Source organism: Chiloscyllium plagiosum, unplaced genomic scaffold, assembly GCF_037043375.1.
Source record: "Chiloscyllium plagiosum isolate Xiang-an unplaced genomic scaffold, Cpla_swu_hap1 HiC_scaffold_18, whole genome shotgun sequence".
NCBI lineage: Eukaryota > Metazoa > Chordata > Chondrichthyes > Orectolobiformes > Hemiscylliidae > Chiloscyllium > Chiloscyllium plagiosum.
Window position 1 is genome coordinate 50413222 of NW_028270156.1, and position 13101 is coordinate 50426322.

Genomic DNA, 13101 nt, shown 5'->3' on the forward strand with positions numbered 1-13101 from the left:
AGCCTTCTTCAAGAATGAGGAAAGTTTGTTACTTAGCCTGCTGGACAAACTTTCCTCATTCCTGAAGAAGGGCTTATGCCCGAAACGTCGATTCTCTTGTTCCCTGGATGCTGCCTGACCTGCTGCGCTTCTCCAGCAACACATTTTCAGCATGTAAGAATATTTCCAAGTAAGCTTTCACTCTCAGATTTTTAAAAATTGTTCTGTTGTATGACACTTAGCCTTGCAAAAAACAGCCAAGGCATTTTTCAGTTAGTGAAAATTATTATTGCTTTTACTTTATTTTGCTTTGTGAATACTCCTAGAACATAGAACAATACAGCACAGAACAAGCCCTTCGGCCCTCGATGTTGCGCCGACCTGTGAACTATTCTCAGCTCATCCCCCTACACTATCCCATCATCATCTATGTGCTTATCTAAGGATTGTTTAAATCTCCCTAATGTGGCTGAGTTGACTACATTAGTAGGTAGGGGATTCCACGCCCTTACCACTCTCTGCGTAAAGAACCCGCCTCTGATGTCTGTCTTAATGAAAGAGAAGAAAACATTAAATTTAATTCTACTGTAAACATGCCTCAGGTTTGTCTGAACAACAACATCTTTTCAACTTTCTCAAAAGTACTTATTATAGAGCAGCAGTCAGATATGCTCACTGAGATGTCTGCAACCCATCCCTTTCTATCAGGGAAGTTATCCAGCAAACAACATGAGAATGCATGGGGAAAATGGAAAACTACAATTAGCTTGACATATGAATACATAATTAATGAAGTATGCATATTATGGAAGTCACAAACAGTACCAACAAAAATAGCGAAAGCAAACATTTAAATGGCCCACAAGTTTAAGTAACAAAAAATGGCTCTGTGACCCTATAGGCAAAATTTGCCTTAAAATGCCAAATGATGGAGTTTTCAAGAATCCTGGTGATGGTGTTTTCCAGAATCCTGCAGAATATTGGTACAACAGGACTTCCAAAAGAGAACAGTAAAAGCTTTCTCAACCGATGGGGACCGTGCTTATCAATGGCAGCAAGTACATTGAGAAAGATCAGACATACTTGTCTTTGTACAGTACTCAACTAATGGTGTTCAAGGCTCACAGGGGCATGCAGACCTGAAGGGGTCACCATTTTACAGCAGTGATGGCAGTATCCATGAACAGCTTTGGTAATTCTTGCCCATAAGTGGCTGTCCCTGCTTTCAGACACATGGAATCAAAAGAAGCTAAAAGCAGCTTCCCAAGCATTACTCATTTTTTAAGACTCATTGGCCCCAAGCAAACCCTCTTAAACCAGACACTGGAGAATCAAATTTGTCTTGCAGGCTAAGAAATGTGGGGCGCACAAACCAATCCTAAATTCTATTGTTAGTACATCTGTAGAAGAGACTGCCATCTAGTGTAACAAATAAGGATTTGTTTGAAGGTTCCAATGCAACTTTCAATAGAGGGCAAGAGGTTTTACACTAGTAAAAAGAGGCAATTCAGTTTGTGCTGCAGATACTGAATGAAAAACTCCACATGACTACAATATTCTAGAGAAAAAGTAGGGAGTGAAAGCAAGAAGTGAAGTGGCAAAATTGCAACTTCGGAATCAGAAGAGAATTTGAAATAAAAACAGCGAGTATGTGCCTTTATGTAACACCTTCCATCACCTTAGAATGACCTTTTTAAGAATTATCATTTACATGATGTGGGCATTGATGGCTGCTCCAGCATTTATTGCCCTGAGGGCACTTAAGAGTCAACCACATAGTTACAGGTCTGGAGTCACATCTAGGCCAAACCAGGTAAAGTTGGCAAATTTTCTTCTCTACAGTGGTTTCATGAATGTAATTATACTCTTAATTCCAGGTTTTAATTGAAATCAAATTCCAATTTCTGCCATAGCAGAATCAAATACAGGTTTCCAGAACATTACCTTTGTCTTCGTATTAAGAACTCAGTGATAATACCACTGAGCCATTGCCTTCCCAGACTTAGAATACTCCAAAAGCTATTGAAGTCTGTTAACTGTCTAAGAGGATGGTTGTGCTTGCTAGAGGCTAAGCATTTCACTGCAGGAGATCTTTAGGGTCAGGTCTAAACCCAACCCTCCTCAGCTGCCTCATCATTGACATTACCCCCACCATAACATAACTATACCAAGACAGTCACTGCTGATTGCAATCATCAGTTTTTAACATAAATCTTCAAACAATGAAGCTCTATGCCAGCATGCAGCAAGACTTGGACAACATTCAGACTTGAACTGATAAGAGGCAAGCAACATTCATGTCTCGCAAGTGCCAGGTAATGGTCATCACCCATAAGAGAAGATCTAACTGCCTCTTAGGATTTTCAACAGCTTTCCCATCAATGCCTTTCCTGATGAAAAAGAAGAAAGTGAGGACTGCAGATGCTGGAGATCAGAGCTGAGAAATGTGTTGCTGGAAAAGCGCAGCAGGTCAGGCAGCATCCAAGGAGCAGGAGAATCAACGTTTCTGGCATAAGCCCTTCTTCAGAAGGCCTTATTCCCTAAACGACGATTCTCCTGCTCCTTGCATGCTGCCTGCCCTGCTGCGCTTTTCCAGCAACACATTTTTCATGCCTTTCCTGATGTCAGTATTTTGGGGAAGAATAGTGAGCAGAAAGGCAACTGGACAAAAAATGGAAATACAGAGTTGAATCTTTTTAATTTGGCAAAGTCCGAGTTGTGTCAAGATTTTCTGGAGGGATTTCCATCAGAAGGCATAATGAGTTTCACACATATCTTATCAAACTTTCCCCATTAACTATCTACTCCACTCCTGTGGTGTGAATTCTTCTGTTTGATTCTGGCCATCTTAACATGTGCCATGCTTAAAGCGAATCAGCAGATACCCAATGAAAATGGCATCCCTAATGTCCACGTCATCTTTAAAAAGGCTGCGGTGCACCCAGATTGAGGATGAGAGTACCACGACCTCAGAGGAAGAATCAGTAAGTTGTAACCTGCAAGGCCCTGAACCAAGTGTTGGAAAGTGTGATTGGAATAGGCAGCTGGTTTATTCAGGGAGAAAGTGAGCACCGTAGATGCTGGAGATCAGAGTCGAGAGTGTGGTGCTGGAAAAGCACAGCCGGTCAGGCAGCATCTGAGGAGCAGGAGAATCGACGTTTCGAGCATTGGCTCTTCATCAGGAATGAGGGGGTGGCCCAAGGAGCTGAGAGATAAATGGGAGGGGGTGGGGCTCGGGGGAAGGTAGCTGAGAATGTGATAGGTAGATGAAATTGGGGTGAAGGTGATAGGTCGGCGAGGAGGGTGGAGCGGATAGGTGGGAAGCCAGCAGACACAGTGGGCTGTAAAGCCTCTTTCAGTGTTTTAAATTTTCTATGGTTGTGTGATTCTAAGAATTTTTTTCAATTATCTAAGAGTGCAAGGGGAACACAGTTTAATGTTTCATCCAAACAACAGTACCTCTGAATGTGCAGTGTACTCAGTACTGTACTGAAGTGTGAACTGAGATTAATGGCTCAAATGTCAGGAGTGACATGTTAAAACATTATGTTCAGACTCAACCGACAAGACAGTTGCCACTGAGCAAAGGTTTACATATTAAAAAAGTGGGCTGCCAGCAACATTAAAAGACACATCACTTGCAAAGCTTGAGTTCCATTAATCATCATTGCCCGTTAGGTGCAGTGTTGTTCTCTTTTTTATTAATTGATAATCTGACCATGTGGGAAATACTATACCAATTTCCTATTCTCTCACTGTCCGCATTCTCTTCACCCATGAAATGCTGATCAAATCCTAGTAGACTCTGAACCCAAGATCTTCAGGAATTTTTCATCAGAAACAATGTCAACACACAAAATCAAATTTAAGAGTCACCCCATGCACTTCACAGCTCAAGGACAGATGTGCAAGGCAGCATTGTCAATGTTGTGTAGTGAAACCTCCACTGTGCATGATAATAGGCAGTAATAGCCAAGTTTTGGAGTTTTAAACTCAGATGTGAAGGCTGCATGTTTATTTTTGCCTGAATAAGAAACCATACAGGACAACGGAATCAGGGACAAAAGAACAACATTTCTGCTGGGAACCAAATGTAATAACTTCTGTTTTGTCAATGCTAAGCTGAAGGAAGCAATAGTTCCACACAAAGTGCTCTTATTGTAAGACATTTCTTTGCTGGCAGCAACAAACACAGCAATCAACGACTCCTAGTGGAGAAAAATATTTTCCATAACAGCATTTAGTGATTTGTACTACTCACAATGGTTCAGAGTTCATGATGTATTATTAATAAACGATCAGTAAAAAGCATTAAAGCTGTTCATTTCATGGAAACAAGCTTGAGAGAGTTGTACAAGGGACAGTACAATAAATGTTGATGTGGTTTTGATTTTTCTACAGGTGTGTGTGTATTTTCAGTGATGGAATTAGGATGGACCTATCCTGGTGCTAAACATTTACTGGATTGGTTAGAATCATAGAATTCCCCATGGAAGCAGGCCATTCAGCCCATCAAGTCACACAGACCATCCCACCCCAATCCTGTAACCCTGTATTTCTCATGGCTAATCCACCTAGCCTGCACTATAGGCAATTTAGCTTGGCCAATCCACCTAACCTGCACATCTTTGGACTGTGGGAGGATACCCAGGAGGAGAATATGCAAACTCCACACAGTCAGTCACCTGAGAGTGACTGTACACAGGTCCCTGGTGCTGTGAGGCAGCAGTGCTAACCACTGAGTCACCGTGTCATCCTAGGGCTATATTCACTGTTATTTAGAAGAATGGGGAGTTGGGGGTATCTCAGTAAATTCTATAAAACCCCAACAGGACTAAACAAGGTAATTGCAGGAAAAATGTTCTGATGATTGAACAGTCCAGTTTAAGGATGCAGAGTAGGTCAGTTAGGATTGGGATCGGGATAAATGTCACCCACAGAGTGGTAAGCCTGTGAAGTTGTCTGGTACAGAAACTGGTTGGGGACAAAACACTGAACATTTTCAAGAATATAATTCTTAGGGTTAAAGAGATCAAAGGGATGGGGAGAAAGTAGGAACAAAGTAGTGATTTGGATGCTCAACCATAATCATATTGAATGGGAGCCGGCTTTATGGGTTAAATGGTCTATCTCTGCTCTATTTCCTATATTTATTTCTATGTTTCAATGACTGTATTATGTCTCTACAAAATGGTGTAACTTTCCATACTGTCTAACATCTCTCCTTCTGAAACCACAGGCAATTGGCTAATATAACATTTAAAGAACACACATTCATATTTATCACAGAATAATGCACAAATATATACAATTCAATGATCAAAATAAGCAAGAATCTATTGAACAAAAGTAGAATTTGCCTGTAAAACAATGTCCTGAAAAGAGAGCCATCCCCATTATTAGAGAATAGCAAAGATCTGTATCACTAGGAAAAGCGCCGCAGGAGATGTAGCTGTATAAGTATATGCTGGAATTGGAATAGCAGTCTGGAATGATGGCTGTCTAGCTCTGTAATATGTGATTGAGCTGGTTTGTGGTTGATTGACTTGGATTAAGGATCATTCTGAACTGGATAACCAAAACTGGGTTTGCCAAACTCTGGAAAACTATTGCTGTGTAGTTGCTATTTCCAATTTAAATATGTACTTTCACATGACTTTGTCCTTTTGCTCACTAGTTGCTTCTATAAATGAATTACCTTTAGGTTTTCAATTCAGCAAAAGCTGTCAACTTTTTTTTTCTTTCATATGATGTGGCCATGGCTGGTAAGGCCATCATTTGTTGACCATCCTCAATTGCCTTTGAGAAGGTAGTAGAAGGTAGTCACCTTCTTAATCCATTGTAACTCATCTAGTGAACTCACGTTGCTGTTGGGAAGTGAGTTCCATGAGTTGAACCAACAACAGTGCAGGAATGGCAAAAATGTTCCCAGTCAGGATAGTATGTGGTTGGGGGGAGCTTGCAGGAGGCTTCTATGTTCTACTGTTCTCTGCAACCAGTGGAAAAAGTGAGGACTGCAGATGCTGGAGATCAGAGCTGAAAATGTGTTGCTGGAGAAGCGCAGCAGGTCAGGCAGCATCCAAGGAGCAGGAGAATCGATGTTTTGGGCATGAGCCCTTCTTCAGGAATGAGGAGATTGTGCCAAGCAGGCTAAGATAAAAGGTAGGGAGGAGGGACTTGGGGGAGGGACGTTGGAAATGCGATAGGTGGAAGGAGGTTAAGGTGAGGGTGATAGGCCGGAGTGGGGGTGGGGGCGGAGAGGTCAGGAAGAAGATTGCAGGTTAGGAAGGTGGTGCTGAGTTCGAGGGTTGGAATTGAGACAAGGTGGGGGGAGGGGAAATGAAGAAACTGGAGAAATCTGAGTTCATCCCTTGTGGTTGGAGGGTTCCTAGGCGGAAGATGAGGCGGTCTTCCTCCAGACGTCATGTTGCTATGGTCTGGTGATGGAGGAGTCCAAGGACCTGCATGTCCTTGGTGGAGTGGGAGGGGGAGTTGAAGTGTTGAGCCACAGGGTGGTTGGGTTGGTTGGTCCGGGTGTCCCATATGTGTTCTCTGAAACATTCCGCAAGTAGGCGGCCTGTCTCCCCAATATAGAGGAGGCCACATCGGGTGCAGCGGATGCAGTAAATGATGTGTGTGGAGGTGCAGGTGAATTTGTGGCGGATATGGAAGGATCCCTTGGGCTTTGTAAGGAAGTAAGGGGGGAGGTGTGGGCGCAAGTTTTGCATTTCTTGCGGTTGCAGGGGAAGGTGCCGGGAGTGGAGGTTGGGTTGGTGGGGGGTATGGACCTGACAAGGGAGTCACGGAGGGAGTGGTCTTTTCGGAATGCTGATAGGGGAGGGGAGGGAAATATATCTCTGATGGTGGGGTCCGTTTGGAGGTGGCGGAAATGACGACGGATGATATGATGTATATGGAGGTTGGTGGGGTGGTAGGTGAGGACCAGTGGGGTTCTGTCCTGGTGGTGATTGGAGGGGCAGGGCTCAAGGGCGGACGAGTGGGAAGTGAAGGAGATGCGGTGGCGAGCATCGTCGATCACGTCTGGGGGGAAATTGCGGTCTTTGAAGAAGGAGGCCGTCTGGGTTGTTCGGAATTGGAACTGGTCCTCCTGGGAGCAGATGCGGCGGAGATGAAGGAATTGGGAATATGGGATGGCGTTTTTACAGGGGGCAGGGTGGGAGGAGGTGTAGCCTAGGTAGCTGTGGGAGTTGGTTGGTTTATAGTAAATGTCCGTGTTAATTCGGTCGCCCGAAATAGAAATGGAGATGTCTAGGAAGGGGAGGGAGGAGTCTGAGATGGTCCAGGTAAATTTGAGGTCGGGGTGGAAGGTCTTGGTAAAGTGGATGAACTGTTCAACCTCCTCGTGCTCCCAGGATTGTAACAAATACTACATTGGACAAACAGGCAGAAAACTAGCCACCAGTATACATGAACACCAACTAGCCACAAAAAGACATGACCCTCTCTCACTAGTATCCTCATGTACGGGTGAGGAAGGACATCACTTCGACTAGGACAATACATCCATCCTAGGACAAGCCAAACAAAGAAACACACGAGAATTCCTAGAAGCATGGCATTCCAACTGGAACTCTATCAACAAACACATCGAGTTAGACCCCATCCACCATCCCCTGAGAAAAGAAACAGGAAGTGACTTCACCACAGGAAATAACATCACCATAGAAAATGACATCACCAACCCAAAGAAACCCAAACATATAAATAGAAAGCAGGATTATCAGCATTGCTTTGCATGATGTCCACTGAAGATGTTACCTAGTAAGGTAACAAAATGTCTGGAAATGAACCTTTCAGCTCAGCGAGCAAACCTGCATCCAAAACATAAATATATATATATATATGTATATATATTTTCTAATAAGCAGGGCAGAAATGAATTCCTTAATTCTCCCACTCCCTGTTTGACTGGGTTTTGCTTTTAAATTAAGAGACAATGTTCCTTGGCAGTAACTGTACCACTATTTAGGTTTTAAGGCTATTAAAACGTTACTCAGATGGATTTTCTTATGTTAAACAAAGAAGACGATACATTTTCCGAAGATATTTGTTCCCAAGCTAAGGAATGCAATTCCATTCATTTGGTTATACACAGTAGTTGCATGTGCATATACATACACATGCACAACACTCACACTGACACATTCAGTTGGCAGAGAAAGAAACTAGTCTTACAATGAGTTTGCAGTTCATGAAAGTTGAAACAAAGAAGCATGCAATTAATTGATCCTTGACTGGCCTTGTTGTAGTCAGTTCAATATTGTGGCCACTTACTTAAGCTGTTCTCCTGGAAGCAAATATAAAGAGACAACTTCTACATTTTAGAAGACCTCAGTTGTTTGTTACATCACATGATCAGTACATCAGTACACCTTTCAAAGACACAGTATACCTTGAAGCAACACACTACATCAGTTTACCTTTAAGAGACATGTTCATGATATCATTATTGTGTCACAACATGCGACCCATAGGTCCAAAAATCTCAACCACCATCTTTCCTTGGACTACTTGCAGCATGACATGTTGCTGGAAGCTGTGGTGCTTTTGTAACCCATTAGGTCGAACATTTAGATATCTGAGGAATATAATGTTTGTGTATAATGTAATACCGTATATACTTGAGTAAAAGTCATTTTTTAAACTACTTTTTAAGGTTAAATTTATGGGGTTGACTATTACATGAATACTATTTTTGAGGGGCTGAAATTCATGCCTGTCAAAATTCATATATCATTAGCAGAAGCCCAATTGATCTCTAAATGAATAAAGAAAAAAAAATAGTAATTCCTTAAACCCAGAGCAGAGCACAACAGCCAGTGGACTGGAAGACCGGGTGCAGAGCAGAAAAACCGGCAGTAGAGCTTGACGGCCGGCACACTGACTCATTATCATTGGTCTGTTATCTGTGAATACCTAGGGTTGACTATTACACAAGATATATGGAAAATTGCAGGTTATTTGGCCAAAAATAGGGGCCAACTTTTACTTGAGATTGACTATTGCTCGAGTATATCTGGTGAACATCTGTTGGATTCTCCTACACTCTAACATCAATGCCCACTTTCCTATGTGATGGGTGATAACATAGGGATCAAGTGAAATCACCTTGTTGGAGGCAAACTCACATCAGTAGTTGGTTTTCTCTCAAGGCTGGTCACTTTTCAAAGGTTCACACAAAACTTCCAAAGAAAGACAGAGGCTCACAATTTATCTTCGCTACAGTATAGTCCTAATCTCTTTCTTGCTTGGTGAGGAGACCTTGAAGATTATTTTATTTGTTCATGTTTGTGGCAGTCATTGGTTCAAAACAGTTTATAGCTCGGTGACTAAAATAAAACAAAAACCACTGATGGAGATCTGAAACACACAAACACAGAAATTACTGGAGAAACTCAGCCAGACCTGGATGTTTCAGTTCCTCAGGGATTAGTTTCCCTGTTTATAAATTGCTTGGTAGAGTGTTAATTGTTGCAAATTGCAATAACAAGTTCATATTTTATTTAAAAAGGAAAAACCTCTTCTAAATAAATGGTCTAAACAGCCCTTCAGTATTTTAACAAATCAGCCTGAAAAGGCAAATTCAAAATTGTATCTTCAAAATAAACAAAAACAAAATCTTTATGACAGTATGTATAGTTTAAATTAAATAAATATACAATATAACATCTGAAATCAAAAGATTAGTTGACATATTGGTGGAAAATAAAACAAAATTCTGATCAAAGTAAAATCTGTCTTTTCTGCTATATACCAACACAAGAACTATTGCTGCACCCCACTTTTTGAGTTATTTAAAAATATAATTTGACACCATATAAATGTAAAGATATGGTCAACTTTAAATGCTTGTGGATAGTTATGTGTGTTAGAAACAAAATTAAATAAAATTTAGACGAGACCACCAAAACTGGAAACAAGACAATTTATTACGAACTTGCAAGTAAGGGCTTCAATTGCATAAGCAAATGAGCAAATTAGAACTTAGGTTAGTGTACAGTTATACCCTTTGAGCTGAGTGAGGTCATCTCTCCAGACTCCTAATTACCTAATCTCTCTTGCTGTGCCAGACCACTGTCCAGCTGTGCTCCACCCTTATTACTTCCCCCTTCCCCAGGTTGGCAACCTTCCTTTCTGTAAGTGCTGACACATACATTTATTTTGTCGACAGTACATCTAGATCTGGTTTAACATTTTGTATCAATTCTGCTGGTACATTCCATCCTCGGACATTTCATTAACTTGTATCATTTTGTATAGCTCAAGTATTTTGGTTATCTCAGCTTTTTGCTGAAAGCATAATTTTACAAAAAGAACTTTTTGTTATCGTCATTACACACCAAAATTAGTATTTAATTAACCACAATTATACACTGAAAAGTCCCTAAATACCTGCAGGGTTAATAGTTCTCTTGCTATACCCCTTTTCTGTATGCTTTTTCTATATCTGCAAAAACAACATTTTACCCCATTTCTAACATATGTTCCTGATAATTTCCAAAATATTCCTGACCTATCCAGCAGTAGCATTTTCCTACAATTTATTTATCTTGCAAACAGTCTCCAGTTATGTGTGGTCTGTTCACGCAATTGGTTCAAACATAAGAATTGTTTAAAATGACACCTGACACTCCAGCAGCACACCCTATCACGTAATCTGGAAGAATGTGCCTTCAAAAGATGTAAAGAATGTATGAAAGGGAGAGGTGTTTAAAATGAAAACAAAAACCGAGGTAAGTTTAGATCCAAGTTGTTACCGAGTATAACCCTTCACGCCTTGTACATTGGTAAGTAAATGCTACAGTTGGTAGAAGATCAGAGGAAAAGTTTTCCCCCTTGGTCGGATCATGTTTGAAGTTTGTTTCATAATGTTGTGTGCTACTTTTTAACACGTTCCTTCTGTCTCTATTGCCGGGGTAACGGTTGCTAGGTTACAAGTAGAAACTCGCAGAGACAGAGACAGATAGAGAGAGGCTGTAGGAAAAGGAACCGAGCTGACAGCAGGTAAGAAAGTGGAGAGTTGGTGGCTTGGCTGAGGAAAGCCGGGGCAGGTACAGGGGATTTCAAAACTTGTAATAACTCTCCGCTAGTTCCGAGTTCCCGGGACCTGATTCCTTATTTTGTATCATGGCCAAAAATAGGCATTGATGGTATATATTAAACTTCCAAAAGTTTATAAATCTTCTGAGAGGCATCAATGGGATGGTTTGTGTCGAGTTCTCACTTGGAGCTTTCAATCGTCGAGACACCCCCTAGGTTTCTTTTCACACATCTTTACAGACATGAGGGCGGGGGGAGGGGGGAGACCTAGAACCAGAGTGATTTTGGCAATCGAAAATTCGAACTTTTTTTTTAATTTTAAATTTTCTGATTATCATACTATCAACTTTATTCTAACATAGATTACATATCAACCCTGAATATTTATTTAATTGCCGGACATACAAACAGCCTTTTTTGCACAGCATTGCTTCTATAACAAGAGGCATGCACGTCAAATGAGTGAATTCAGTGTGCAAGATGGCACATTTCAGATGTGTCAGTTTCCCATACCATTTGATATTCCACACCAGACTGCTTCAATTATGTCAGCACCCCACCCCATCACCTTTGCTTCCCACCCCTAAACAATAATCTCAAAGTGCCCAAGATTTCATCATTGACCCTCTTTGTTTCTTATTTGCAATCTACAACATTATCTATACCACCCAATCTCTTACCGCAGCCTACTTAATGCAGAATTCTTGATCGTCAGTTGCAAAGTTTTTTTTGACTTGTTTATAGGATGTGTGCATCACTGTCAAGTTCAATTTTCTTAACTGCCCATCACAAATTGACCTTCAGAAGTTTTACTACATTACATCCTTGAACCATTGTAGTCCAAGGGATATAGGCATTCCAACTGCACTTCCAGAATCATAGAATCCCTACATTGTGGAAGCAGACCACTTGTCCTATCAAGTCTACCTTGACCGTCCAAAGATCGCACCATTCAGAACCACACTGTCCCTGTAACCCTCATTTCCCATGCCTAACCCACCGGACCTATACACCCCTGGATAATTTTCCGTGGCCAATCCATCTAACCTGCACATCTGCTCTGGATGCAACCAGAGCACGTGGAGAAAATTCACGCAGACATAGGAGGAATTTGCAAACTCCACACAGACAGTTGCCCAAGGTGGAATCGAACTCAAGTCCCTTGTGATGTGAGGCAGCAGTGCTAACCACTGAGCCACCAGGCTGCTCACTTTTAGGAAGGGAGTTTCATGTTTTTAACTCAGTGTCGATGAAGGAATGACTTTATAGGTCTGAGTCAGGGTGACTCGGAGGGAAACTTGCAGAAGGTAATGATTCCAAGTGCCTTCTATCATTGTCCTCCTCACTGCTGAAGGCATGAATTTGGAAGATGTGATCAAAGGAGCCTTGGTAAGTTCTAAACTGCTCCTTGTGGAGTGCTGTGACTGTGCATCAGTGATGTAGAAAGTGACTATTTAATATTATTAGAATCCTCACTTAGTTTTCATTGTTACTTATTTTTATTATTTAATTAATTTTGGTTTGGAATTGTGAACTTGGAATAGAGAGCTGGAAGTGACTTGTGGCATTTGGAATAGCTTGTGGTTAAAGGAAAATAACAGATTAAACAAGCTTTATTTGCTTGTGAGGTTGGAAGCTAATTGCAGGCTGACTTTTGATTAAAACTGTTTTAATTGATACAGTGACCTTGGTAAGACCATTGTGTTTAAACACGTAGAAGCTCTCGACTATTAACAGTGTCAGTACCTTCGAATTGGTTCTGGTAAGTCTGGAAGCAGCCATGTGCTCAAGAAGATGACTGTTGTTAACTGAAGCCTCAGGAAGAGACAAGCAGCCTATCAGGGTGGAACCAGATTTGAAGTTGTTGTTTTGAAACATATTTTCTGAGGAGATGAGCTTGGCTGCTGACAACACAGCGTGAAGGTGTGAAAGCTTTCTGCCTAATCTGCTACACCAGCTGAGTAGAAGGCTGAATTAGAAGAATTTCAATCTTTGCTTGGTTGTTCTGAGAAGGCAACCCTGATCAACATTTCAGAAAACCAATTAAGGAGTTCATATTTA

General features: G+C 41.3%; 1 protein-coding gene across 2 annotated transcripts in view; it reads left to right on the plus strand.

Moving 5' to 3' along the window:
- Nucleotides 1-10707: 10707 nt before the first annotated feature.
- The window catches only part of saxo4 (stabilizer of axonemal microtubules 4), a 151348-nt gene continuing 148954 nt past the window's right edge, over nucleotides 10708-13101 (plus strand). Inside the window, exon 1 of one of the 2 annotated variants that reach the window (XM_043705996.2) lies at nucleotides 10708-10733. The gene's annotated coding sequence lies outside the window, so the exon portion shown is untranslated. Of the gene's footprint in view, nucleotides 10734-10995; nucleotides 11005-13101 lie in introns of those variants that run through there. The other variant, XM_043705995.2, reaches the window with a different exon arrangement.